The sequence below is a fragment of the Gallus gallus genome, chromosome Z (genome assembly GCF_016699485.2).
Source record: "Gallus gallus isolate bGalGal1 chromosome Z, bGalGal1.mat.broiler.GRCg7b, whole genome shotgun sequence".
Taxonomy (NCBI): domain Eukaryota; kingdom Metazoa; phylum Chordata; class Aves; order Galliformes; family Phasianidae; genus Gallus; species Gallus gallus.
In genome coordinates, this window is record NC_052572.1 from 67782935 (window position 1) to 67810218 (window position 27284).

At 45.3% G+C, this 27284-nt stretch overlaps 1 long non-coding RNA gene across 1 annotated transcript; it reads right to left on the bottom strand.

Moving 5' to 3' along the window:
* Nucleotides 1–17416: 17416 nt before the first annotated feature.
* Nucleotides 17417–27232, bottom strand: LOC101748700. Its single transcript, XR_005842975.2, has 2 exons — nt 27130–27232; nt 17417–24876 (listed from the first exon to the last, which is right to left on the bottom strand). It is a non-coding gene; the product is annotated as an uncharacterized LOC101748700 (long non-coding RNA).
* Nucleotides 27233–27284: the final 52 nt, after the last annotated feature.

Below are 27284 nucleotides of genomic sequence, written 5' to 3' on the forward strand. Positions count from 1 at the left end.
TGGCTTTGCTGTGGCTGCTGAGTGTTGTGGTGCCCACGGGCGGTGGTAGCTCACGGCGTCGGACGGAAAGCAGGAGGGGATCTGAAACGTGTGGGAATGTGACAGGAGGGAGGAGCCTCACGAGCAGGATGCTTCAGCACTGACTGCCGGAGGCACCAGGAGTAATGCTTTCACCTGGAGCAGAAGTGCTGGGAGATAAAAAAAAAAGTCGCAGTCTGAGTCTGAGAAAGGACACTGTGAACTCTTAAGTTATCACAAATAACATGATTTCTCTTTGTCAACTTCGCGTTGAGACAAGGAGTACAGGAAGCTCAGAGAAACCGTTACAATCAACAACAACATAAATCCTCATCTTCCTGCCACAGAAACGTCTGATTTCTTATTCACCATCCCTACCGCATACCAAGAACAAAGTGGCCCTGTACTGTTCATTTTCACGCCACCCATGGGTGTCCCCTCCTCTTAGATCACGGTTTCTGCCTTACTGGACTCTTCCCTCACGAGCTAGGTGTCAGGTGATAGCCTTCCATGCCTTAATTTGAAGGGAGGGAGCAGGAAGGAGGCATCTCGAGGACAGCAGTTTGAACTGGTGGTGGTGATCCCATTTGGAGATGGAAATTTTGCCAAGGACCACTACCATAATTTGAACAAAGCTGCCATGTAAAAACTCCCTTAGAGCTCTGGCCTGTGCTTGGATGGGCTCAGAGAGGAGAAATTTGGTCTCTTAGAAGCAAATTAGAATCTTCCAGCTGGGTTTCAGCACACGTTAACTTCTTCTGTTACTGAGCAGGATTTAGCAGGGTGAGCAATGATCAGAGCTTCTTGGCTTGCACTTTCTGGAGTGAGAATCTGCTGCTTATTTCCATCTGCTGTTATTTAGATACACAGCGTTTATGTCCTCACATTAGAATGAATAATGCCTTTCCTACCCCTCTGCTAAACTTGGGTAAAGGGAAAGGTTAACCGGATACGGAGCTACGGGGTGTTGAAGGCCCAGCAGGACTGTGCTGGTAACACTATGGGACGCACTGCTCCCTGCTCCCTCACCTTTCCTCACCTCCCCCTGCACATTTGCACAGTCCTTAAGAGTTCTTGTTGGTTTGAAAATTGGTTGTGTGCAGAAAAAGAAACCACGCTTTTTGGGAATAGCCATCATCGGGGTCCACGAGAGGGAGGAAAACGCCTCAGAAGATGACACAGAAATGTAAATGTCATTAGTGGCATCAGAGGAGAGGAAAATATACTGTAAGTACTGCAGTACATGTCAGAAGATCTAACAGGAATAAAAATGGCTCTTTGGATTTAAGTGACAGGGTTACTGAGACGGAAGAGAGAACATCTACTTTGGAACGGGAAGATGTTAGCAGGCAGGAAAATACTTACAGAAGCTGTCAGGACAAAGGTGGAACTGAGTGCTTCCAATTTGTCCTTTTGTGAATGGTTTCCAGGACCAACAGTGCGAAGATTGCATGCTTCCTGGGAACGGTGGAAATGGTAAGCCAGGCACCCTGCTCCAGGACAACATGATACAGTTGTCAAAGTTGTCTTTCCAAAACAGAAATCAAGAGGTCATCAAGTTTCCACCTACATAGGTGAGCAGAAGTGGTAATGGCTGAATTTTCTCTCCTGTTCAAAACTAGAGAAAGAAAAAGCTGACTTCTGTGAGGTGAAGCACATTTCCTATGCGCTCTCTGTGCAAAAGGTCTGGACCAGCTATCCTAGTGACTGAAAATTGCAAGTATTGTTTCAGATTAATTGAACAGATGATGGTGGTGATTAACCATCTTTCAGTGCCAATAACTTGGAGCATTCATTCAAAGCAGAACTGAAGCTGATGTTAGGGAAATTAGTGATCTTACCCTCCCTATGTTCTGATTTTTCAGCTTTTTAAGGATGGGTCAAATTGGGATAATCTCTCTGGAAGAGAGAAGTGGGGTTTGGTGAACACACATCCCTCACCAGGGCAGGCAGAATGCAAGTACTGGGCACAAGGCACCATGTTTACATTTCAAGTCTCAACAAAGTTATTAAACGGGGAGCTGATGTGTTCCAGGGATGCTAATTTCAGCTTGCTCAGCATGCATTTCCCCATTTACTTGCTTAGGTTCAAAATTCTTTTCCTGTTCTACATAGTAATTTAGTGTAACTGCCAATTAGGTAATCTGCTTCTCATTCTCTCGCTGTTTACTATGCAAAATACTGGTCAGCGTTAGGTAAATATCTGAACATTATGCACATTAAAAGTCTTTACAAAGGTCTCACCTCCCGCAGCTCCTCATGGCCATTGTGTGGAAGCTGGAAAACTGCAAATTATAGATGATGAGAGGGCTGGAACACCTCTCCTATGAGGAAAGGTTGAGGGAACTGGGCTTGTTCAGCCTGAAAAAGAGAAGGCTTCAGGGAGACTTCATTGTGGCCTTCCGCTTCTTGAAGGGAGCATATAAACAGGAAGGGGAACGGCTATTTATGAGGATGGATAGTGATAGGACAAGGGGGAATGGTCTTAAACTGAGACAGGGGAGGTTTAGGTTGGATATTAGGAGGAAGTTTTTCACACAGAGGTGATGACACACTGGAATACTTGCCCAAGGAGGTTGTGGATGCCCCATCTCTGAAGGCATTCAAAGCCAGGCTGGATGTGGCTCTGGGCAGCCTGGTCTGGTGGTTGGTGACCCTGCACATAGCAGGGGGGTTGAAACTCTTTGATCATTATGGTCCTTTTCAACCCACGCCATTCTATGATTCTATGAAAATTAAGAGCTAATTCAAAGTGCACTAGCTATTCTAGCTTTAGTCATATTAATTGTATCGGTTAGCCTGAAATGCTCAATCTCCTTTTTCATCTTCCTGATCCATCAAATGTAAAACACATAAATTGCAATAGTGAAATGAAAGTTTAATGAATAAAATGATGTTGAGCACACGCTGGGAAGCTGGACTTCTAACGCATTAAAGACCTGAGGTTTTTCAGCAGCCCTGACTTCATGCTGTGCTGTGAGCCTTGATGCAGTCCTGCACGCTGATGGAGGTGAAAATCATTCTTCTGAATGCTTGGGCCCTCAGATTGTGGTGACCTCGACTTCTCTAACATCCCAGACATACCACACTGAGACTCCAGAAGAGTAATTACTAACACCACAGGTAAAATGAACCTTCCAAGTTCTACGTCTCTATTAAAACTTGACACAACTTGATACCACTTCTGAGTGTGGGATCATGTAAGTCCTAGCTGTAACTTGGACATGAAACAAATAAGTTGCTTTGCTGACAAGTTCTGTGAGGGCTGGGATGCTCAAGTTTCAAGCTTTTGCGTTGATGCTGTTGTGCACATATTTGAGCCACTCCATTAGCTTGAGTATGCTACTGTCATTCAGCTGAGGTCAGTGGCACTTCAGGCCCTTTCAGTTTGTTATCCACAGTAAGTACTCAGTGCTGGAGGTGGATGCTGAATGCCATGTGCACCTCCAAGCCTTCTTGAATGTTGTTTTCTCAGCCACAAAATACTTGCTGATTTTTCTTTGCTGTGCACAAGTGTGTTGAGGCCCTTCTGTCCATTAATTTATAGCTTGTTTTTTCTTAATTTGTGAGCCGCACGGCTCCCCATACCAACATACCCTTACAGTGTTGCTTAGGGGACCTCTAGCAGGACCTCTCAGCTCTTCCACCCCTCCTGTCCTATTTCAAAGCTGCAGGCAGTTCTCTCTGTCACAGAATCATGGAATGGCTTGGGTTGGAAGAGAACTTAAAGCCCACCCAGCCCCAGCCCCCAGTTATGGACAGGGTTGCTGCCCACCAGATCAGGCTGCCCAGGGCCCCATCCAGCCTGGCCTTGAGCACCTCCAGGGATGGGGCACCCACAGCTTCTCTGTCCTCATGTCCTCTGTTACAAGGAGCTCAACTGAGTAAAGATTTACAGAACCTAGCTGTTCACTAATGCTTCTGGGTCACAGTGTTTGCAGGCAGTTTCTTGTGCTTGATGGCTAATTGCTGTCCAATTGTTGTAGGTCAGATGTGGTAGGACTCTGCTGGTGTGAGAGTCCTCTCAGGAAGCAAGTGGCAAAGGGCATGTAGCAGATGCTTGAAGGGTTTGTGCTTTTACTGAGAGGCATCACACCAGCAACAGGACTCAAAAATCCTGCCCTTGAGTCATGCATCAGTCAAGAGGCAACCTCAGGAACTTCAGTGAGGCTGCTCTTGCAGAAGTATGGGCTGCTGTATGACTCACAGTGCCAGGCGGTACATTTTCACCATAGGAGCAAAACCCTGCCAACATAATTCAATGGAAATTATGCTTAGCTGTATAATTCTGCCTGGTATGCTTTTTCCTTTTAACATATTTCTGACTAAATACACTTTATTTCTGCTGCCTAAAACTTCTCAGACAAAAGATGCAATAATCTGGCATAGTCAACGGCAAGTACTTCATGTTACACATAATGGTGAATAATAGGTATCCTGCTTTGTCCCAGAGAATATGGCAAACTCAGTCTGTACTTCTTCAGAAGGGTCTCTAATTGAAATCTCTCATCTTTGGAGAGGGAGGGAAAATAGCTCATGTCGGGTTGTTTTGACCCAACTCCACAAAAGAAGCTAATGATTTCAGATGTGCTGAAACACCTTAAAACAGTTTTGAGCATAATCATGCAAAACTGACCACATATTGCAGCTCTCAGGATGACTAATTCTTGATGGGAGGCTTGCTGGTACCCCTCCTATCTGCTTAGGGAAAGTTAGCAACAAACTAAGGGAGCTTATCAGAAGAGTACCAGCAGTTCATGTTACTTAAAAGCAAAGTCTTTCTCCTAACAGTCCAGGTTGCATCCTCTCTGACTGCCTTCTGCCACATTTCCATCTTTGCCAAGAACTTCTGAAAATTCCAGGCACGTGGCGATCAAGGTTAGTGAGCATGGATTTACCAAGGGGAAGTCATGCATGGCCAAGCTTCTACAGTGAGATTATAAGCTGAGATGAATGAGGAGAGAGAGTGGATATTCCCTTCCTAGAATTAGCAAAGCCTTTGACTCTGCCTCCCCTTATCTCCTCACAGAGAAGCTGTTGAAGTATGGGCTGGGTGAGTAGACATGGAGCTACATCCAAAACTGGCTGGATGGACAGGCCCAAAGGACAGTGGTCAGTAATGCAAAATCTAGTCAGAGGCCAGTAATGAGCAGAGTACCCCAGGATTCAGTACTGGTTCCGGTCCAGTTTAATGTCTTCTTAACGGTGTAAACAATTTACCTTTAGTAAATCTGCAGATGACACAAAAGTGGGGGACGCTCCAGTACCATGGAGACATGGAGTCATTGGAGACAGACCAACTTAGGGCCATGAAGATGATGAAGGGTCTGGAACACCCCTCCTCTGAGGAAAGGCTGGAACACGAGGAGGAAGGGGCCCCAGGAGGATCTCATCAATATCTACAGATACCTGAAGGGAGGCGACAAAGAAGATGAAGCCAGACTCATTTCAGTGGTGCTCAGTGCCAGGAAAAGAGGCAAAAGGTACAAACTGGAACACAGGAGGTTCCCCTTCTACCATCAGGAAATGTGATAAAGCTCAGAGAGTTTGTGTAGTCTCCTCTTTGGAGATCTTCAGAAGACTCCTGGATATGGTCCTGGGCATCCTGCTCTGAGTGTCCCTGCTGGAGCAGGGGTTGGGCCAGGTGGACCCAGAGGGCTCTGCCAACCTCATCCATCTTGGGATTCTGTAACATCAGAGAAGATGTTGGGTGAGAGTGAGCATGGGTTAGGCAGCCCCGGCTACCGTGTGCAGGGGCAGCAGATGGAGAAGGGCAAGGAGTGTTTTCCTGGAGAATGGGGATGCAAGCAGGTCTCCTTGGAGGTGATGAAATCTGTGGGGTGCATTAGAAGTTCTCTGTGTAGGGAGGAGTGCAGTGAGACACGAATAGGGCATCTGTGTCCCCAGATAACATGAGATCTGTGTTTTCAGGAGGCAGCGTGTCTGATCCTTGTCACACTCTTCTTCGCTTGCTCTGCTGGGAAGGAAAATGCCCAAACCTTAGCATGGCTCTTGTCTGCTGTGATTTGTCTGTAAACTAAAACTGGCTTGTGAAGGGACCAGCACTGTCTCAATGGTGGCAAGCTGTATGCTTGGCTGGCCTTAACACCATACCAACTAATGGGGCAGGTATGGGTCACCTGCTGCAGGACACACTCTGCCTATCCCTAAAGCTGCACCTGCAGTATCCATTAACCAAGCCCTTATACAGGTGGCGAGGTGATGGTGGCTGTGAGCCACCCGCCAGCACTGTTCAGTGCTGGGGAGCAGGTTTTAGAAGCAGGGACATTTGTGCACAGTGCTGGGTGAGCAGCTGTGCAAAAGCTTTAGAAATAAAGTACAACATACATTTACTCGGTGATGTTAAGCCACAGTGGGTGAGGGATGAGGGTGGAGGAGGCCATTGTTACACACCTTTTATCACAATATACAATTTTTTTTTTATTTCAGTGCAATCAGCGGAGGAGGCGATGTTAAAGTTTACGCTGTGTTAAGGCTGAAGCGATTGCAAGGCTCAGAGCTGGTAAAAACCTTGCATGTTAGTATCAGAGGATATCAAATGGCTGCTGATTACAAGCGTGGGTGTAAATACACGGCAAACTCACTCCCTTTCTGCAGAACAGACCAGTCTCTCCTAAGGCATTGGGAAGGATGCTGTGCAAACAGCTACATATGTTGCAGAGGAGGAGTGGAGCAGGGAAAGGTCCCCATCACGCTCAGGGAGCGAGGACTTGGTGTGATGGGAGAACAGATCCCCTGCACGGGATCTGGTGTCCGACTGCACAGGCTTCTGCAGCTGCTGTGAAATACCTGCCTAGAAAGTCTCCCTAGCCGGGGCTGGGACCTCCAGCCCACCCCTTCATGGAGAGTGGATGCAGGTCAGTGCAGGACCCCTTTGCGGTGCTCTTGTGGTCTCTGAAAAGGAGCAGCCAGCCAGCGGTGTGCGCTGAGAAGCACCTTCTGCCTTGATTGGAAGCTGCAATGTGGCAGGATGAGTAATTAATTAGCCTCATGCTGCCATGGGCATTTCCAGTCCCGGCTGACAACAGACTAATTAAGAACCTCCCTGTGGTGTCTATTTTAGATAACCATTTACTTTGGTACAAATTAACAAAGGCTTCTCTAATGGTTTGTTTCACAGGCGACACGTTAGATTAATTTATGGGACAAATAGCAGGAACCTGAACAGACATTTCAAGTTCCCAGCCACCAAAAGCCCAGACAGTTTTGCTGAATACTGCTCTAATTTTATCAAGGCAAAACACTTGCTCCCGTCTAATTCTGTGTGTCATGCCATTTGTTCTCAGACATTACCTTCGCCTCCAGAGGCTCTGGAAGCTGAAGGTGACCTTGTAAGTGCTGGTGGTGCCTGGGGACAGGCTGATGGCTCGGCTGCCTCGTGTGCGGTGGCTCCATCCAACCTGGGGTGATGGAGGACCCCGGGATCAGGCCTGGCTGGGCCAGCATTGCACTGAAGACTGAAAAGCAAACCTTGTGCTGCCCCTGCGAGTCCTCTACTCAAAGCCACCTGCCCAAAGGTGTCCAGATCACCTTTCTTCATTGACAACAGCAGGCGTTTTCGTGCTTTTCTACCTACACTCAGTTCTCACATCTATTAACTCATGGGAAGTGAAAACATTAGTGGGATTTTCAGATGGTGTGTCTCAGCACCTAATTGTGTCTACTTGTTGTTTCGCTCTCCCCCAGCAGCTCCACACCAGCAGAAACAGGAGCGTTGCCCTGTGTCATGGCAACAGAGTGCGTGGAAGAGGCTCTGCCAAGCCCAGCATGCCTGCAGAACTCAGGTGACAAGGAGCTGTCCCTGAGCTCTCAGCCTCTGAGGAGCCTATTAGGCAGGGCTTCTAGACCTTTTTCTAAGGAGAAGCTTGATCTAAGTGGCTGGCAGTGTGTTGGTGCAAAGTGCACTGCCATACTCTTCCATTCTAAGCACTTATGTGGCCTCCTGAAGTCCCTCGCTCTGCTGCAGTAGCCCTGGAGAGCTCCTGCCCCAGCTGAGTGCAGCTTGGCAGCACTGCAGGTTTGTGCCCTGGGGCAGTCGTTGCCTCTGCTGGGGCTGGTTTTCAGGAAACAATCAGCTCTTCGGGATTTTTGTTTGGTTGCTCTTTTGCAGTTTTAAATAGCAGTTTTCAGGAACATTGGCTGGTTTCTAAGGATTCTGCACGCAGGGTCCCTGGGACATAGGCTCATGTGCCCTGTGTGCCTTGGTGTTTAAGTGAATGGGATGCGTAGACACTCTGCAGTACTCAGTCTCTCTGGGCTCTGAAGCTGGTCCCACGCCCATTACTTACATCCCAGAGCAGACCCTTCTGAGAGCCTAAATCTAGTCAAGACCTTGAGTCCAAGCTATATTTATGCACCAACTGACCACAACCTCTATTCTACATATTTCTCTGTAGAGGCTTGCTCAGCCCCAGCAGAAGCACTGAGCAGTGTATTGTACCTAATGGTGCACCTTTGTCATTTTCAGACTCTCTGCAAGTCTCTCTGTGTCGCGACACTGTAGTGCTCCCAACTCCCTGCAGGTACGATATCTCCTTCCAGACACTGCAGACAGACTGTGGAGTCCTGGGGCTTGCACTGGAGACCATGGCCATATTTCTGTGGTCATGTTTTTGGTACTGCACTACATCCCTGGCCTGAATTCCTCCCCCTTCCGCCCCCAGGAGCCAGCAGCTGCCGCGCTGTCCCACAGCTTGTTGCAGGATCACTCCCTGCAGTGGATGGGGGCATGCACAATTCCTCCCCTTAGAATGACGCCGGCTCGCCCTCACAGTGCAGCATGCGTTTAGAGGTGTTGCTATGGCCCTTTCTCTCATTGTAATAAATTTAGCCTTAAGCCTGGAAGATGGCTCACAGCGGGCAGAGCTGGCCTAAGGTTACCTCTGAGATTGTTGCTCTGCATTTCTGGTCGGTGCAGCCACTGATGCTGCAGGACCCTGCTTTGAACTTCCGCTCCTTTCTATTTCTTCTAGCAGACGCTTTACAGGAAGGAACATTGAGATGATTTCCTCACCTTCCCCCAACATTTATATTTATGGAATATGTCTCCAATACAGTTAGGAAAAGGGAATTAAATTCTGTGGTTACAACTGTGCCAGCAGAGCAAATGTTTTGCTGGTGGTAACTGTTTCCCCATTGCGCCAGCACGGAGTTTGTTCTAGCATTCCAGAAACGCCTCCAAACACTTCACTGTGTGTTCAGAGTGTTCCAGGAGCGTCCCTTGTGTGAAACCGAGCTTTGGGGAGGAAGCACTGAACCCCTATGGGAGTAAAGCTTTCAGGCGGGAAGAGCTGTTCCTGCCTTCAGCCTCAGTCCATCACCCTCCCTGGAATTCGAGCCGCTTTCTTTTTTGTGCCTATTGCCTTCTCATTTCCTTTGGCTGGGATCCCTGCTTCTTTCTGCTGAAATGCTTGGAGGGCAGGCGACTCCCTGACTGACTGCTGATGAAACGAGATCAGCTTTTGGTGCTGCTGAGTTGTGTAACAGCTGCCCACCGTCACTGCTGAGCCAATTTTGGGACAGTGTCATCAGCTTTGTCAATCCATATGTCCCGGGGAGATGTTTACAGGATCAAAGCTTAAGCTCACATTAACTGGATCAAATTCGTAAATGCACATCCGAGATCTGAAATGATGAATGGCACGCCCAGCTCTCTGTGGCCAAGCAAAACTGTGCTTCGCTGATTTGGGGTGAACATTTCTGTGAGTTACAGCTATCCAGACTGATTGTCCCTCTTTCCCTCCAATCCTTACACGAACGTATGTGAATAGGCAAGAAAATTTGTAGTATTCTTTTTGTCAATCTTGCCTTTTTTTTTTTTTTTTTTTTAATTAAGCTTGCAGTTATTGAGTCCTGCTTTGTGATTGTGAAAAACATCTCATAAAAGACCACTGTGAGTAATACCAGGATTTTAGTTTCATAGTGCAAGTGCAAAAAAGCCTGGTGGAAACTTGCAGAGGTAGGTTGTAGCTTTCTAATAATAAAAATGTCTTATTCGGTGTGGATGTGGGACGCTGTGTACTGGAAGATGGCCTGTTATTACCTGAACAGCAGAGCCTCCTCCCGTGAGGCCATGCCCTGCATTCCAACCTCTGCAGTTGGATTTGTTCCTGAGCAAGTCCTCAAGTCCCTGGTGCTGGTGGGTCAGCACCACACAGACAGTGCTGGACCCTGGGTGGCTTTGGCCAGTGTTCTGATGCCATGCGGCTGACAGGCAGGATTTGGAGCTTGGATGGCTCCTTGTTTGCACGGGCAGGTGGGTAACTGAAATACCACGTGCCTCAAATACCTCATCTGCAAAGACCCTGCTGTGGAAAAGAAGGTGTCGGGACTGAGTTTGGGCATATTTCTCTGGATAATCACAAAAAACAGGATCAGTTTAACTCGCTTAATTTTGCTAGTTTATTCTGGTTACATCAGTGTACAATATTCATCTTTCATAGTTCAGTAGTGACTTAGACTTTTCATTCTAACAGTGGCTTAACTTTGTCAATTAGCTTATTATTTCTCTAACTGGCTTAATTTAAATGAGAAACCAACATGTCTGGTGTGAAATTTGCAGAGTGATTGAGATGTGGGCCTGCTGAGAGGCCACAGTCCAACAGTAGCTCTAGGTCACTTGTCAGCATGCTCAGATGCTGAGCATCTGCAACATGACAGCTGCCTTCAGGGCAGCCAAAGCAATTAAAGAAATATTAATGTTTTTTTGTGTTTTTTTATTTATTATTATTATTTTTATTTTAACTAACTGTCTCATGCTGTAAAAAACCTAAAAATCATACCTTGGCTGAAAGTACTACATTTATCAACTGATGTAAGCATCTCTGCTAGGGTCAGTTGGTGTCATTTGATGTGTATTTTTCATTCTCCAGACCCTGCCATGAGATTAACCCCTTGAAATTTTCTTGACTTTGGGAAGTGAAGCTAGTTCTGATTGGTTGGTTCACTGCATTTTTGCAGTAGTGTGTGGGTTATAAAGTGTCAACCCAGTACTCTTGGTGCTTTTGGTCTGCAGATTTCTTTATGGAGATTGCTGGAGTTACTATTATTAATTTTTTTTTTTTCCCCAAGAATAAGCTGTTTGTTTCAGGCTGGACAAATTCCAGCTCAAGTAATTGCACTCTGCCCCAAAGGTCCAATTAATTCAAGCATTCATAGCATACAGTGGTTACACATGGATGGTGAACAGCTGCCCTTGGCCTCACGCACATCTCAGCAAAGCACGCAGAACTTCCCTTGTACTATCAGGCCTCAGCAGGCCCCATTTGCCCAAATGGCTGCAGCAGCAGCAGGTCTAAATGGCTGTGGCAGGCTTAAATGGCTGCAGTAGGCCCAAGTGGCTGTAGCATTCCCCAAATGGCTTTGGTGCCGGAAGCAAGGTACTTGTACCACAGCCCTCCTTGTCCTGCTGGCTGCTTTGCTCATTGGGGAAGTGGAATAAGGTCCTGGGGGCTGGTGGCTTTTTGCCCAGGGCTCACACAGCATGTTGTTCAGAATGCCTGAGAGGACAGTGCTACTGAAATAATAACTTATGTGCTGCCCTTCTCGTGATGCCGGCCTGAGCTGCTGTCCATCTGTAGGGAGGAGAGCATCTGTGAGGGCTCATCTGCCTCCCTGCAGGGTCCCTGGGCTGCTTAGAGTGAAGCTTTGGGTCAGCAGCTCCTTTGTCCTGTGTCAGGTGGGAGCAGGCACTGTGACTGGTCTTTCTTCTGGGACAGCATTCTGGGGTATCAATTGCTGTTTGCAGCATGAGCTCCTGCTACTGTAGTCAATGGAGAGGCATCTCCCTGGGTCTTCTTTCCTCTTCCTCACCATGTCCTCTATGCAGCCTTGCTTTTCCCCATCTGCCCGTCCCTTTCTCCATCCTTCACTGTTCCTGCCTGACCCAAATCCACATGACTTTGACAGGCTACCATTCACCTGCAGCACTACAGAAGGCTGATGCCTCATTCAAAAGATGCCATTTCCTATTTTTACCTTCTCTAAATGACAGCCTCTGCAGACCACGCTGCAGAAGCCTGGGCTGCAGCTCTGCACCATGCTTGCCCACCAGCTCTGCACAGGGTTTTCACAGCCACTGCTGCAGGCATCCCCTGTGCTTCAGGTTGTGCATGACTGTGGCCCCATCAAGAAAATGTAACTATACTTTGTCTAAAAAGGGTATGTGGAAACTTGCACTTGTATGGAAAGGAGAATGCCAGAATATGCAAAATATGTATTTTGAATTCTTTTCTCCCCTTGCCCCCATCTACTTTTCTCCTGCTTTCAGTTGTAGTGCAAGGTGTGAGGTCACCTGCCTCATGACACCATGAGTTTGCTGTTTACAGCATGAGTGCACATGTGCTCCCCTCCCAGTGCACCGTGAGTTTTTCTCTTGCTCGTGCAGTTTTGTTTAAGTAAGGCTCCAATAATAGTTTGAATCATAAGAAGTCCTCCATTTTCGTCACTCTCCATCTAGGTTATTTTTTCCTTATTTAATGGCTGGATAAGCAAATATTTACTACGTTTCTTCCGTGTTCTTGCTTTTCTGCTTAATGATAGTGATATCCTTTTATGTAGTGCTTTAGCACATGAAGTTGAGGTGGTGATGGTGGTTGTATGTTTTATCTTGCAGGCTGATTTTAAACCTTCACAGCCCTGGTGCTGGCAATGAGTCTAATCACACACCCATTGCAGGTACCAAAGGGCAGCACTTCTAGAGGGCTCTGAAGGCATTTGCAAACTGCATCATTGGCAATGCCAGAAGTCAGTTTGCCTGTCTTAAAAGGCAAATAGAAAGGTTTAACTCTGAGGGATCCAACTGGACACCAAACTTTCCAAAGTACAGAAATTCTAAATTTAAAATTTGGAATGAAGTAAATGTCAAACGTTGAAACTTTCCCAAGTCCTCAGTTTTCATTCTGAAAGGCCTTCCTAAATGTCCAAAACTCAAACTATGTGGATTGTACTGATGTGACCAAGTTTTCCACTTGGGTGTTCAAGCTCTGAAGTGGAGGTAAATAAGGCATAAAAACAGATTTGAACATTTAATATATTGTCCAGTAAAAATTGCTTATATAACCTGAAGGTATGCAATCGATGCAGCTCACGCATTTCAGTATCCCCCTGACTCTGAGAACTTCAGCTCCCAAAACTGGACCACTCGATACTGGCTGCTTAAATGTCAAAAGGATAGTTCCTTTAATGAGAGAAATAAAAAACGGAGTCAGGTATATAAGAGAAAGAAGCCCTTTCACCAACATCTGAGCTGATGCACACCTGGCTGTGCTGGCACTGGAGAAGCACCCTGTGAGGAGGCATCTCCCTGCATTTGTAAGCACAGAGGTGAGACCCGGCCCCGCGGTCCACAGGATGGGTTTAAAATTCATGCTGCCTTCACCTGCAGGGAGCAGGGGCTTAATGGACTGCTGGAAGGGAAAACAGCAAAGCCCCCTCGGATAGGAGTCCTGCTGTCATTGTCTGTCTTCAAAAGCATGTAGTTTAATGCCTTCCCCTCCTCAGGGTGGTTATTCCTGCTTTTTCTTCCTTGTCTTCCTGCTTTTATATATGACTACTGCTGCTAATGCAACTTGTGCCTGCTCTGTACAACTCCCGCTGTTCTCTGATTTCTGCCTTGAGCAGAGTGGCACCAAAAGCACAGCACAGCATGGCCACAGGCCAGTATTGTTTGGTGGCGTAGCTTTGAAATAACAGCCTTGGTTTCTCACTTTGCTTAACAGCCTCTGTTTCTGACCTGTTTGACCCAGGGTTTCCAGGGCCGGTGAGCTCACTGCTTGCTTTACTCGGTGCCTCTCTGCTCGGTGGTTTCCGCTTGACCTTTCCAGCTTCTCTTGCTGCTTTGCCATCGGCCAGCCAAGGGGCAGGTGCTGAACAGGAGCAGGCTGTGGATGTGGGAAGTTCATCCGGTGTGTGTGCATCCCTGCAGTAGCATGAAGTGTGGCGAGAGGATGGGCAGCTTGCTGGTTGAAGGGTCTTGGAGAGACCCAAGGGCTTGCATCAGGGAGCCTGTGCCAAGGATTATTATTCCACATCCAGAGATAAAAAGCTGCAGATACAATTATGCTAGAAGGCATTTGTTTGTGACTTCCCGTCCACTTGTTACCCAGAGAACTCCCCAGCATGTGATTTTGCAAAAAATCAGTTATTTCTGAAAGTTGCTGCATGCCGTATACATCTTGTCTTTTTTATTATGATGCTGGTTTAGATTCTGTATGTCCTTTCATCTCCAGGAGACGGAATGTGTGTAGTTTTCCTCAGAGAATATTATTAACTTCTAAATTTGGAGGATAATTCTAGTTTTAAAATGCTTTAAATTTGATGCTTTTTCCTTGTTTTCATTCCTTTACCCTTAATTATTTTTCTTTCTCAGCTAGCTTACTGGAGCAGTTATGGAAGCTAAGCTTTATTTTCCAAGTCTGACTCAATTCATGTTCACGTACTGGTGTGCCATGCTACCATCTGACAGCTGCCTGCAGCTCACATCAAAATGAGATGGTGGTTCATGTCCAGTGCTTGAGGCTTATGGGAAATCAAAGAAAACTAAAAAACCTCTCATTTCACCTTCAGGTTGAGACCTCATGGGCACCCTTGGTTGAGTGCCAAGAAGAGGGATGGGAGATGAACAGATGATGCTCTCTAACTGGGAGATGCCCTTTTGTCTGTGAGTAAACTTGCTTTCCTTCTCAGGTCAGAAAGTGACTTACGTTCCAGGATGTGTCTCAGCAACTGGGCACTGCCAGATTTGTGGTTTAACACCATGCTCTTAAAAGTCCGGGTATGTTGTCTTCAGAGCTTGTCTGTAATCAGAATATTGCTGATTTTATTCCTTCATTTGAAGTTACTAAAAAGCTAGTCGCTCTAGGAGATAAGAAAGTTAGAAAGAAAAGACGTGAATGGGCAATCCAGGGAAAATAATCAGCAATGACAGAGCTTCAGGAAACAGGAACTCCCCTGGGAAAATGCCTTTTCAATCACATGCATCTTTTCTCAGGCAGAGATTCAGTTCTGCCTCTGCAAAAATACCAACCTGCTTGTTCCTTCTTTAATGCATACAGGTATTAGGGGCTGCTGCCTGGTTTTCAGAGGCAAACAAACTCGGAGTTTGCCACAGTGTGGATGTGCTCTGGGAGAACAAAAAGCTGAGCAGAAAAACCCACTTCACGTGGAATTTGCCCATCTCCTCACTGCTATGTCCTCACAAGTTTTATTTAGAGATGCACAGTTCGCATGCCAGCTGTCCCCTGTGAGTAGTGAGTGGCAAATGGAACTCACCCCAGATAAGCAGTCCTGATATTTCCTTCTTCTGCTAGATCTGTCCTCACACAAAAGGATCAAAACATGGCACGCCTCGTGCCTGGGGGACACAGAAGGATCTGGGAGTGGATCTGCAGCTAGGGTAAGGAAGGTAATGTGTGGGGCAAAATGATGAAGCCTAGGATGTACCATTTTGTTCAACTTACAGTTCTGCTGTGGCATCAGCAGGCTCTGACAAAAGGGAGTACAGAGGGAGTTGATATTTATCCTGACTGTCCAAACTCTGGGAAACCCCCCTAGAGGTGGTGGTGTTAATTAGTAGCACAAGCTATGTGTGATTCTTGCTTGTACCCCAGGTAGGATGGCCTTAGAAAGTCTTGCTCACTGCTTACTTGTAGATATTCATCTTTCATTTTATGGCCTGCCAGAGTAGGAGCTGTTGCTCACAGAGCCTCCAAGGAGCATTGCTTCAGTCTCAAGAATAAGGTGGTCACTTGACTGGAGCGGAGGTGAGGCCAAAAAGCTATGTCTCCTATTGCAGTAAGAACACTGGGTGAGCATATCAGTCTGTGGTATAGGCTCTGTGCTATACATACAGTGAGAATCAGAGAACCAGCCCCACCATCAGAGCAAGAGTGGATGCTTATTTGGCACACATAATGCATTTGGGGCCCAGAGAGGTGAAGTAATGCAGATGTTACTTCCTCTTGAAATATCTAAAAGTAGTCCCTATCAACCTGGTGGTACATATTGTCTGTGGCTTTACAACATGCAGTGGGCTGTGACAGGAGATTACTGTGATTCTGTTAAGGCCAGATGCCTTCTGCTGGACTTCACTGGATTCTTCTGAAATGAATTTTCATGTGAAAGCATGCCAAGACATTGGAAAGCATGGAGAGGATACCACGTGATTTCTGTTTCTTTAGATGACTCCTGCAGAGCTAATCCTTGATCTGTCTGAGACTACCACCTATAAAATGAGTAAATATTTTCCTTTCTGTCAGCATTGCAGGTTTTTTGATAGTTGAGTGCAGAGGTAGATCAGTTTCATCCTTGATCTCATATGGCTTGCTAATTCATCACTGCAATAACTAAAGGCAGTAATAACACAGTGCATTTATAACCAATCTCAGGGAGTCTTTCACCTTTCAGTATGCAATCCACTGCAAAACTATGCTAATTCACTAATTCATGCTAGACAGATGCTTTTCCTGCATGAGACTTTTAGGTCCCACACTGGAAAGTAATCCAAACTCTCTTGAAATGGATAAAACTCTTTCTGCTGATGCTAGAGATGCCAGTGTTTTCCAGCCATTATCCAGGTGGAACTGAAGGAGCTGGTCAGTTCACTGAACTCTTTGGCTAAATGTCCTCTCTTGCTACACCATCTCTAGAGTCCTGTGTCTGTGTTCAGATCTCTGACAAGACTTCGAACCTGGCTGCCTTGGGTATTAGCCAGATCCAAGGGAAATAACAATACCTCTGAAATGGGTAGTTCTTCTGTGTTGAACTGGTGCTAGCTTTGTTCTTTGAAACAGCTAAGTCCTTGCTCCCCAGGAAAGCCTGGATTTCTAGGGTGTGGGAATCACATGTGAACCTACCCTTGGCTGCTCACTGAAAACTCTGAGGGGAGGCAGATGATGAAGTCTTCTTTGCACTGAGCCTGCTCTAGTGCCCATCAGTCTGAGCTGGTCTCTGCAGCATCTCACACCATAGCTGGAGAGCAATTTGGGGTGAACTATTCATTAGGAATTTCTTGGGGAGCAAGCCCTTTTCTCTCACTTTTTTAATGAGTGCCACAAACATCAGTGCTTTCCCTGAGCATACATGATACAAAACATCCCATGCTTCAGATCCCTGAATGATTTCATGTAAGGCATGCCCTGTTTGGTTTGTAGGGACTGGACAATGCCAAATGCTGCTTTTCTTTTTATGTGTGTTGTTTTATAAAATATGCCTGTTTAGGTACTTAAACATGTTGGCATATGCTAGACTTGCTTAGTGACAAAAAAATACTCCCTTGATTCTTTGCTACTGTTCTCATTATAAGGTAATTGATGAGTTTGTGTTTCAACAGTGAAGCTCACCTCATTATTTTGGAGTATTTAGATGGATTTGTTGCTGGTTGCCTTTTTTCAAGCTCAGTAGGAGGATATGAAGTGCACTGACTGATATGTAACTCTTCCGGTGAAACGAATCAAGAAGCGGAGATCAAAGCTGCTGATTTTACTCCACATGCAGAGTGTTATTCTCAGAAGCTGAAGGTACCTCAGCAAATAGCTTGACATCCGTGAAAAGAACAAATTAAGGTTTTTGATGTGGACATTAAGGAAAATGATAGATCAGTTTCCCAGACTACCAGGAAAAAAAAAAAGTATGGAAGAAGCTAATTGCAAGGTGGTATAAGGCAAGAAATGTAGAAAAGTTGGCAGTACGTACCACATACTTTCCATGTACAAAGTGGCATACGGAGTGGAGGCACTTTGTATATCCATGTAAACCTTCACAGGTATAGAGATGCCTTTCTTTTTTGAGTCTTCTAATGCTTCTCTGAAAGTCAGGGAAACCTTGTCTAGGTTTTTTCTGGAAATGACATTTCACTTTCCCTACTCAGATGAAAGGAGGAAGTGAAATTCTCCATGATTGACCTCTAAGGAAATTGTTAGACACAAACAGGAAAAGTGTCTGTACCCTCACCCCATGCATAGGTGAACTTCTGTGTCACTCAATTCCTTTTCATCCTCATTCATTCTGTTTAATAAATGCCATTGTTTAAGGTGGTTTTAGTTAAATTAGGTCACATGTCTTGTAAGTCCTGAAAGGATGAGCAGCAAATGGATGAGGTGCTGAGGAGGTGTCCACTCTTTATTTCTGGCTGTGTACTTGTCCCATCTCAGTGGCAACTCTCTGCCTTATGTTCCTGCTGAAAAATTTGGATCACTGTTTTTGTTATTGTTGGCAAAACTGTTGTCTCAGAAGACATAAACACTTCTGCACTGAACCTGGAGCACACTGAGCATGGAGAAACCTGTGACCTTTATCACAGAACAGCCCTCTTGCCTTGCAGTTTCTGTACATGCAATGATGGACAGTTTCAGGGAGTAACAGTAGAGATGATCTCCCATATGCAGTGGTTAAAACCTGTTTCCACTCTCCTACCCTCTACTGCTTAAATTGAAATCACAGATAGATTTTCAAGTTAGCATTGTACTGGCATAGCAGGATCCCATTATAGCTGTTGTCCTTGGATGTCTATACTCTCCTGCAGGCACCAATGCAATTATGATTCATGTCCAGTGCACATTTTGAAGGCGGTCCTCCAGAACTTAAGAAAAAATCAGTAGTTTGTTGGTCTTCTTTTTACAAGCCATCTGTGGCTGACACTTGGATGAAAACGAGGACATGTGATCTAATAAAAATTAGATGACCCAGGGTGTGGTGAGGAACCTGACTAATTCAGGTTAGGTACCTAAATCGCGGGTGGATTATATTAAGAGGCATGAATCCTGCCTTTGTTCTCACATGTTGACCATATCAGCTTAGTACCACAGTAATTCAGCTTACCCATGCATGTGTGGAAGGAGAATGAGTTCTTTAAATAGTTACAGATTTGTAAAGATGGGGTATAAAATAGGTGGTGTCTCAGTGACTTTCATCTGTTGTCTTAAGTTCTACTTACTGCTTGAATGCTTCTTTCAAGACTTGTCTGCCTACTTATACTACAAATCTTTGACTGTGCTGGAGTTTAGAGGAACACTGTGTGAACCTACCAAAAACCCAACTTCTACTTGAGTTTTTAATTTCAATTGCTGTCAACATGTGCTTAAACTTACAAATGCAACAAAGCAAGGAACACTTTTTTCTTTTAGTTCTTTTCAAAGGGGTAATGTTCTGTGTGCTGACCTGTTCATGTCAGTAAAGGGAGCCAAACTTCATCTGCTGGAGGTGGCCTCATTTTCTGGAGTGCAGGTGGTTCCAGAAGTCTCTGCTGGGATACTTTGTCCCCTGGCAGAGACATGGAGACATACCTGATTTAGTACTGGCAGCTCGCTACATTCATACGCATATCATCAGTCTTACTGTCTCTTCATTTTGGCCTTTCACACACCACCAGGAGGGAAAGAAGCATTTATTTCAGTGAAAAATGCGATTGTGGAAATGTAAATTATCAGCAGGCTGCAGGCATGGCTTGCTCTCCCCTGAAATTAATTGTAGCTCGCTTTTTATTTAGCGCATGGTATTGTCCATTTAATTTAGCACTGAAGTTTTAGAAAGATTTCTGGAGCATCATTTACAGTTTCGTTATCCACCCTCAACAGCAAAAAAAAACAGCATAAGTGAGCAAACATTTAACTCAACAGCAGCAATCAGAGAACATGCCTATTAAGCAGCGATAGAGGAGTCTTACTAAGCCATTTCAGAAATTGCTTTTCAAACTTGAAGTGTGCATTCTTCAAATAAGCATTGGTACTCTTTTCCCAGAAAGAACCATTTAGTATTTATCATCAACATTGATGGGCCTGTGAGAATTATGTTGGCCAATGACAAGACTGTACAATGATTGAAGTTGTTTTGAGATGCAGCTATTTACCTTCCTTCCTGTTGGATAAAGTCTTCCTAATTTCAGTGTATCTAAAGAAAAAAAAAATTACAGAACATTCAACTCACTTATTCATAGATTAACTGTGGGTGGATCTTCTGCAGACAATACAATCAGGAGTCTTCACCCAGGTCTGCTGAGATCCACGCTAAGAAATGTAAGTTTTCTGCTTTACTGTCTATTCAAAAGAAGAGTCAGTTATCTAAGATACAACTTCTTAATGAAGCATATGAAGTTATATATTTGTACACAGACTTTGTGCTAATACACATTGACATGCTCTTTTTAGCTGGAAAAGTAACTTTTTTTTCTGAATTCTCAACAATGTGCTAATGTTTGTTGTGAAATATCCCTTTTTATTGAAGCCCAAAATTTCCTGTGCAGCTGTCTTTTCATTTTTTTTCCCCCACTGGGAGGAAGAATTAATGTGCTATTCAGAAAGGAAAAATCTCTGCGAGGAAAGAGGCAGATCCATCAGTGTGAGTGGCACAGCCCCTTCTGCTGAGGAGAGAAAGAGAACTCCTCTCTGGTTTGGTTTGGGCAGAGTTGATAACTGCATTGCTGCATGCTACATCTCTTGGTTCTTTACTGAGGTGGAACCCTCTTGTCACAGTGAATGAAATCTGAAGGCTGCAGCCCTGTGTGGCCTACAGCAGAGCATATGAGTTGAATGGACTACCTTTTCAGTTGGCACATCACTCCTGACAGTTGTCACCAATAGCATAAAAATGGAAACCAGGGCTGAAATGTTCATGTTGCTCAGTGTATTTCTGTGTATATGACATACCCAAGCAGCTCTACTATCTGGAGAAGAGCTCAACATTTACTCAGGTGGAGCTTGTTGGTTAGATCTCATTGACACTTAAGGGCATGTGGGCCATGTGTATAGGTCTGGGCTTTAGTCTGCTAGGGGAGGCCTCAGTTCCCATTCCTCCCCCTTTTCTTGCACTGCAGATTTCACCTCCTAGCATTAGGCGTGCTCTGCCTGCTACAAAATGTTATCCAGTCACAGTTACAGCTGGAAAATGATAGTACGGAAGACAGAATGTGTTATCATGTGCCTGAGAGCCTCTAGAAATGTGGAGGTACAGCTGCATGACTGCAGCTGTTGCAAAAAGATAAGTATGGTTATCAAATTGCCTAGCTAGCCAAGTATTTAAATGGTATGGGCCTTGTGGTTTTTTTTTGTTTTTTTTTTTTGCCTGTATTTGAGTTATGCTGCTGGCATTGAGCTCGTGCTTTATGACGAAAACCAGTATATATTTAGTCTTAACTGCAGTTCATCATTTCTTAAATATTTTAGTGATTTTTTTTTTTTGTTACTTTGCTACTTGAATCAGCATAAGTGCAGAGTCAAAACACCATTTGGAAAAGAGGACTAGGAAGAAACCTCAACCAAAAAAAAATGAGTATGTTGAGTAAAAACACATTGTCATATTGTCTGTAATTACTAACAGCCAAAGATTTTAAGACTAAAGTCACACCAAAGGATGAAGTAAACACTGTCCCTATCTGCTGGCAATATTATGCTCTCAGCTGCTGTTATCATTTTGAAATAATCCCCATCTGAGTGGAAGAGAATACCTTCTGCTGCACCTCAGCATGAATGCTGTCCTCTTGTTCTTCCATGCGATGCATATCACAGAGGAGGAGGCTCAAGGAGCTCACTGCATATGTTCTGCCATCTTACCAAGTTCAGAAATTGCCTTCAGAGCAGTCCTGTATGGTCACAAATCTGTACTCGGTTAAAAGATTGTTGTGACATTCTTATTAGAAATCGCTGCAGCAACAGCTTGCCAAATGAACCGTTAAAAGCAAACCAGATTCACTGAACCACAATAAAATTCATTAAAGCTTGCTTTGGGCAACATATGGTCTTTGAAGGTCTTTATCTTTTTAACCATTCATTTCTTCCAGTGTCTGTGGCAAAGCCTTCCACTTCTCTTCTTATTTGAATGTAAATACTAACTTCTAATAATACACATTCCTCTCAGTGACATGATCATTTGGTGTTGTGTCACTGTTAAATTAGTCTATAGACATACATAAATTGAATTAGGTGGGAGGAAAAAAAAGGCCCCTAAAGAAAATGATATATTCTTTCTGTTTGGGGAAATCTGCATAAAACTTTTTGCTTGTTGGTCTTCAGGCTGAAGTTTCATAGATGTGAAGCCATTTTTACTTCAGATGACAAAACAGAAGGTCCAAACCCAATCCTTGTAAGCAGAGGACTCACAATTTTCAACCCACTGTGCAGAATGCAGGCAATAGCTTGCCTGTGCTTTGAAGCACGTGCCAACACTGCCGTCTAGCTTCTGCAGAGGTTTTTGGATGCTACTGCTTCATTTTAGCTGATCACATTTATGTGCTCTGTAGTTTTCTCAAGCCACTGGCAGTGGCCGGGGCAGTGTAACATTGGTTTCTGTTCAGATCTGTGTGTTCCTTTCCACTATGATGTATTAAATGCACACAGTGTGGGATGAGCGATGGCAGATGACTGCAGTGAGCAGGGGAAGAAACCTGTAGTAGCAATGCAGTAAGAAACCACCCTGCTTGCATTTCAAATAAAGAGTTGGAGCTCTTCAGTCCAAATTTTTATGTGATTTTTGGCAGCATCCCCACTCAGACAAGCCAGTCCTATGTCTGTTCTGCGTTTTTAATCAGGAAGTTTTGGTAATGTCTCCCAACACACACCGCCCTGTTTGTTTCTGTGCTGTCCTCCACTGTGCTGTGCCTCTCTCTTACCCTTTTTTGTGCTCCTGTGCCATACATTCTTTTTTGTCTTTCACCACAAAGCCTTTAATACTGTCTTTTATGGCTATATACATTATATGGGCAGTAAATATAAAATTTTTTTAAAAATTGGTAGGCATCCTTTTACCAAGCTATAAGCTTGTGTATATTTACCAAAATCTGTATTTATATTGCTTTTAGGATTCAGGTTATCTTGCATGAAAAACAGACAGGACAATAGGAGTATACAATTATTAAGCAAAGGGTGCTGCTAAACTGTGGTTTGAACTCAAGTAATTCCTCCATTTTCAAACAGTCTGTAATGCAGGAATCAAGCAATTACGTTCCTGCCTCCTTGCTGTTACAATCTGGGAGAAATTGTTTATCACTGGTAGATTAAGGTGATTTAAGGCAGAACTCAGCCCACCATTTCCTGCTTGGCTGATTATTTTATTTCCATTTTTTGACTTTTTTTTCAGCTGTCTTCATTAAATAACTCAGCTCCAACATTAGCTACGCTTACATACTCTTGTCAACCTTGTAATTAACACGTATCCATGGGTACTAACATGAGGCATGGATGTATTTGAAAGGGAATCCTTTGTATCTGCAAAAGCAGCTGTTAGTGTGACTGCATTCCTGCATGAATCAATTAATCATTTCATTAACTTAAAGTGCCTCTTAGCGATGCTAATCAAAAGCATCAAAATCACAATCTTTCCAAACAACCCCCTGAAACCTCAGCAAACAAACAAAACACTTCATGACTAACAAACAAGCTTTGCTGTCAGAAATAGGCAACACTTTATTTAAAAAATAAATAAAAACATCTGAGGGGATTTCGTCAGCATTATGAATATGTTCCTTTAGGGATGAAAGGCATAAGAACAGCCACCTCAGGTGATAACATCCAAATGGTTAATACTGCCTAAACATAGTTTTTGCTTGCTGTACCACTTCGGACAGGAAACATTTTCTGCTCTTTACTCCATCTTTGTGGGTAAGGAGAGCTGACTGCTCCCAGCTGGATGCTAAGCATGGGTCTGGGCCCTTCCTGCAACACCTTGGATGCAAGCTTAAGGGGTTTGCATGTGCTCCTTTAGAGAGGGGATTTCAGCTTATGAAGAAAAGAGACAACAGTCACCGAAACTGCACAGGAACTGAATTTTTAACACTGCTAATGATGAAACAGTGAGATTATGTTGTCATATTAGAAGACTAGCTATCTACTAAAGGTCTTCTTAAATCACTTGTCAGGAGGCTAGTCCTGGACAATGACCCTTATGGCTTTGGCCTTGTAGCAATGCATAACTTCTGGGCAGAAGATTCACAGTGAAGATTTTCTCCAGTGTGACAAACTGAGCTGAACATAAATCATAGGTTTCTGGGATTTCTGTCTTTAAATGGATCTCTTCGCTGCAAGGTTTGTGATGATCTGAGTGGCACAACAGAGAGGTCCGTCCTCTTGAGGGGTTGGTTTCAACACTTCAAAGTGCATCTGATTTTAATTTCTTTTTCTGACAAAGCTGCTGCTACTAGGCAAGCAGCAGAGGCCAGCAGAAAGGTCGAGTGATGGAAACTGCAAGCTGTGCCTTCCCAACTACTCTTGAAAGAGGTATTTCCCCACCTCTGCAGAGACTTTCATCCCACTCCTTTGCCAGCTGGGAGAGCTGCTTTGTGCTGCTGTCATAACCTTGGCATGGCTTCAGTTCACATCTGGACAGAGCACTGAGGATTTCCAGTCTCAACAGTGACTCAGGTGTGCTGCTGTATAGGACAGAGAAAAGGAAGTACGAGGCAAGGCATAGAAGCTCTGGAGACTCAGTTTTAAACCTGCAGGACATGACACTGCTTTTTTAGTTCTTCTTTAGTTAGGATAGTGCAATAATTGTGGATAATCTTTCTGCCTCCTTAATGTGACAGGGCAATTACTTACTCAGCTGCAGGAACTTTCTGGGCATCTCATATCTTTGACGTGAGCAGCTGTGGGCTCACACTTCCAGGGACAGGGAGCAGCTCCAGCTTTTCAGGGGCTGATGGAGATACTTCCCTCAGCACAGGTCTGCCACTCACTGTGGGCAGGGGAACTGGCTGGACTCAGAAACCATGATGTGGAGTGCTTTCTCCATCTGGTGGCCGCTCAGCGGTGAAACAGCTCTGGGTGGTGGATGCTCAGTTACTCAGCTGTCTGCACAGAAACTTTTGCCACAGCACTATTGAACCCACGACAGTTTTCATGTATTCGTGGGGATCTGTTAAAAACAAACAAATAAACAAAAAACGCACACGCCTGAAACAAAACAAAACAAAACAAAACAACCCACAAATCGAACGGTCTAAGCCACTGATTGATCTTGTCACTGCAGTGCCTGACAAGAAACTCCTCAGCCCACAGCCTCCAGCTCCCCATGGGACCTGAAGGCCATGTATAGTGTCACACCTCCTGCTCTGCTGCTGATGGAGATGCCAAAGGGTCAGTGGCTTGGGGAGCAAAGCCTGAAGAGGTTCACAGGTCTGGAGAGGTGAAGCAGGACAGCACAGGGTCTGGGATAGGAATCACCAGGCTTCTACTCTTCTCATCCATGCAGAAAAACACCTGGCCTCATGAGTCTCTCCTTACTGTACTTGAGCTTTTCGCAATACAAATTCTAGATGCTGTGACAAGAAACTGATTATGTTTAAGCTGGACAGACTTCTTTATGGTTGCATCGAACAATATTGAACAGTACTGAACAGTAATGAACAATATTTAACAATAATGCAACAAGTCCCTTGTGCCTGTCCCAGTTCTCTGTGCCCAGACTCCATCGTTCTCTCTTGGACAACGTGGATAGCAATGAAAATGACAGCTAAATACTTTGGATTATTCTCTTTGCTGAGCTACCTCCCCCACTGAGAGCACCTTCAGCTACCCATATGGTGACTTTGGAGTCACAGGACTCCAAGTGGTTCCTAGCTTGCCTTAGAAATGACATGCACAGTGCATTTAGGAAGTAGACCAAATGAGAACCATCTGCATCGGTGTCCCTCCTGTTGTGCCATCAAGAGAAGCAGATAAGTGTCCTGGTGGCAGTAATGAGTGTAGTTAATTATTTCAGCCTTAGCTCCTAGGACAAGACTAGTGTGTGTGTCCCAGGTGCAGCAATTGGCACAACCAGTATAAGTAAAGCAAAAGCAAGCGCCAGCACCAGGACTGCTGGTCACAGCATATATATGGTATTGGCAAGCCAAAGTGTTTTAGCGTCACTGCCAAATCTCATCGGGAAACACATCTACAGAGGGATGTAATTTGATAGCAAACTTTAAGCGTGGCTGGCTGGTGATACCTCTGCCCTGCAAATAAGCAAGGATACACATGGGTAGAGAGGCCCGTGTGGGTGTGTGAGGAGGCATGGAATATCTGTAGGATGACAGCAGAAGTACATGTGCATTTGGGATGACACCGAGCTAGTGTATGAAACCAATGAGCATGAGCTCTGCCAAAAAGGACTTGAGGGTACTGGTACACAGCAAGCTGTCCAGCTTTGAGGGAGGTTGAGGGAGGTTATCCCACGCCTCTACTCTGCACTGGTGAGACCTCAACTGGAGTATTGCATCCAGATGTGGAGTCCTCAGTACAGGAGAGACATGGACCTGATGGAATGCAACTAGAGCAGGGCCACAGAAATGACCCAAGGGATGGAACACCTCTCCTTTGAGGACAGGCTGAGAGCTGGGGCTATTCAGCCTGGAGAAGGCATCAGGGAGACCTGGGAGCAGCATTTCAGAATCTGAAGGGAGTACAGAAGGTCACAGACTTTTAAACAGGTCCTGCTGTGACAGGAAAAGCAAAAATGGTTTTAAATCAAGAGGGGAGATATAGACTAGACGTAAAAAAAAAAATATTTACAAAAAGGGTTGTAAGGCACTGGCACAGGCTGCCCAGAGAGATGCTGGATGCCCTGTCCCTGGAGACACTCAAGGCCAGGCTGGACTGGGCTCTGACACCCTGATGGAGCTGTAGGCATCCCTGTTCATTGCAGATGTGCATTGGATGGCCTTTAACAGTCCCTTCCAACTCAAACCATTTTATGTTTCCACAATTCTATACACAGATGTTGTGGAAGGCAGCCTGCTGACTGCAGCCTCACTATCTCTGCCTGCCTCTCTCTCCCCAACACGATGTAACAAATCAGTAAGGAGCCGATTTTTTTTTTTTTTTAAGTTTGTCGTTTTTTTTTTTCTTAAAGACAGCTTAGCCTTTATTCGCCCAGTTGGCCAAGCAACTTCTCCCGTCCTCCGACGGCTCCCTCGGAGACCACGCCGCCGTCCTTCGGCCTCTCCGCCTCCGCCTAGGGCAGCCGAGGCACCGCCTGCTCGCTCTGCAGCTGCCGCCGTGCTGCCTCCCGCGCCCCGTACAGGACGGAGAACCAGGAAAGCAGCACCACAGCGACCAGCACCTACGAGGCCAATAGTTAGCGCCAGCCTCAAGCCGCCTCTCCCGGCACCCCTCAGCCCCCACGCACCAGGCGGTAGAGCGGGCGCAGATCCCGCCGTTCCTGCGGCTCCATGGCGGACAGCCGGCCGAGATACCGCGCGCCCGCCACTTCCGCACGGCAGTATGGCGCCGCCCGTTAGGGCGGAAGTGACGTATAAAACTCACGACCAGTCCCGCTAACGA